Genomic DNA, 2,500 nt, shown 5'->3' with positions numbered 1-2,500 from the left:
ATTTACAAGCCATAAAAATGGCATTGGCACGGCAGAAATTTGAAGATGTGCCTAAACCCACCAGGGCCCAGCGTGTGCCGATGGTGCTCGAGGCAACCGCCCGCACCAGGGCCCAGCGTGTGCCGAAGGTGCTCGAGGCAAGCGCCCGCACCAGGGCCCAGCGTGTGCCGACGGTGGTCGAGGCAACCGCCCGCACCAGGGCCGATAGTGTGCCGATGGTGCTCGAGGCAACCTGTCGCACCAGGGCCCAGCGTGTGCCGATGGTGATCGAGGCAACCTGCCGCACCAGGGCCCAGCGTGTGCCGATGCTGGTCGAGGCAAGCGCCCGCACCAGCGCCCAGCGTGTGCCGATGGTGCTCGAGGCAACCGACCGCACCAGGGCCCAGCGTGTGCCGATGGTGCTCGAGGCAACCTGCCGCACCAGGGCCCAGCGTGTGCCGATGGCGCTCGAGGCAAGCTCCCGCACCAGGGCCCAGCGTGTGCCGATGGTGCTCGAGGCAACCTGCCGCACCAGGGCCCAGCGTGTGCCGATGGTGCTCGAGGCAACCTGCCGCACCAGGGCCCAGCGTGTGCCGATGGTGCTCGAGGCAAGCGCCCGCACCAGGGACCAGCGTGTGCCGATGGTGGTCGAGGCAACCGCCCGCACCAGGGCCCAGCGTGTGCCGATGGTGGTCGAGGCAACCTGCCGCACCAGGGCCCAGCGTGTGCCGATGGTGCTCGAGGCAACCGACCGCACCAGGGCCGAGCGTGTGCCGATGGTGGTCGAGGCAAGCGCCCGCACCAGGGCCCAGCGTGTGCCGATGGTGGTCGAGGCTGCCGATGATGGTCGAGGCAACCTGCCGCACCAGGGCCCAGCGTGTGCCGATGGTGCTCGAGGCAACCGACCGCACCAGGGCCGAGCGTGTGCCGATGGTGCTCGAGGCAAGCGCCCGCACCAGGGCCCAGCGTGTGCCGATGGTGGTCGAGGCAACCTGCCGCACCAGGGCCCAGCGTGTGCCGATGGTGGTCGAGGCAAGCGCCCGCACCAGGGCCCAGCGTGTGCCGATGGTGGTCGAGGCAAGCGCCCGCACCAGGGCCCAGCGTGTGCCGATGGTGGTCGAGGCAACCTGCCGCACCAGGGCCCAGCGTGTGCCGATGGTGGTCGAGGCAAGCGCCCGCACCAGGGCCCAGCGTGTGCCGATGGTGGTCGAGGCAACCGCCCGCACCAGGGCCCAGCGTGTGCCGATGGTGGTCGAGGCAACCTGCCGCACCAGGGCCCAGCGTGTGCCGATGGTGCTCGAGGCAACCGACCGCACCAGGGCGGAGCGTGTGCCGATGGTGGTCGAGGCAACCGCCCGCACCAGGGCCCAGCGTGTGCCGATGGTGGTCGAGGCAACCTGCCGCACCAGGGCCCAGCGTGTGCCGATGGTGGTCGAGGCAACCGACCGCACCAGGGCCGAGCGTGTGCCGATGGTGCTCGAGGCAAGCTGCCGCACCAGGGCCCAGCGTGTGCCGATGGTGGTCGAGGCAACCGCCCGCACCAGGGCCCAGCGTGTGCCGATGGTGATCGAGGCAACCGACCGCACCAGGGCCCAGCGTGTGCCGATGGTGCTCGAGGCAACCTGCCGCACCAGGGCCCAGCGTGTGCCGATGGTGGTCGAGGCAAGCGCCCGCACCAGGGCCCAGCGTGTGCCGATGGTGGTCGAGGCAACCGACCGCACCAGTGCCCAGCGTGTGCCGATGGTGCTCGAGGCAACCTGCCGCACCAGGGCCCAGCGTGTGCCGATGGTGGTCGAGGCAAGCGCCCGCACCAGGGCCGAGCGTGTGCCGATGGTGCTCGAGGCAACCGACCGCACCAGGGCCGAGCGTGTGCCGATGGTGGTCGAGGCAAGCGCCCGCACCAGGGCCCAGCGTGTGCCGATGGTGATCGAGGCAAGCGCCCGCACCAGGGCCCAGCGTGTGCCGATGGTGGTCGAGGCAAGCGCCCGCACCAGTGCCCAGCGTGTGCCGATGGTGGTCGAGGCAAGCGCCCGCACCAGGGCCCAGCGTGTGCCGATGGTGGTCGAGGCAAGCGCCCGCACCAGGGCCCAGCTTTTGCCGATGGTGATCGAGGCAACCGGCCGCTCCAGGGCCCAGCGTGTGCCGATGGTTATCGGGGCAACCGGCCGCACCAGGGCCCAGGGTCTGCCGATGGTGCTCGAGGCAACCGCCCGCACCAAGGCTCAGCATGTGCCGCTGGTGATCGAGGCAACAACCCACACCAGGGCCCAGCTTGTGCCGATGGCGGTCGAGGCAAGTGCCCGTACCGAAGGGCAGCCTATGCCGATGATGGTCGATGCATGTGCCATCACCATGCGTCATCATGTGCCATTGATGGTCGAGGCCTTGGCCGAAGTTCGATTTTGAGCCACGGTGCCCATGCTTGGCTCCAGCATGTGCTGGTGCCGCATTTTTTTCACTCGGGACAGCATCGCCGGAGCATCACCGGAGTACCGCCGGAGAACCTGACCGGCGGCATTGG

This window comes from Durio zibethinus, unplaced genomic scaffold (assembly GCF_047325235.1).
Source record: "Durio zibethinus cultivar Kanyao isolate XHJ-2024 unplaced genomic scaffold, ASM4732523v1 HiC_scaffold_3, whole genome shotgun sequence".
In the NCBI taxonomy this organism is placed as follows: domain Eukaryota; kingdom Viridiplantae; phylum Streptophyta; class Magnoliopsida; order Malvales; family Malvaceae; genus Durio; species Durio zibethinus.
Note: the sequence above shows the minus strand (reverse complement) of the source record.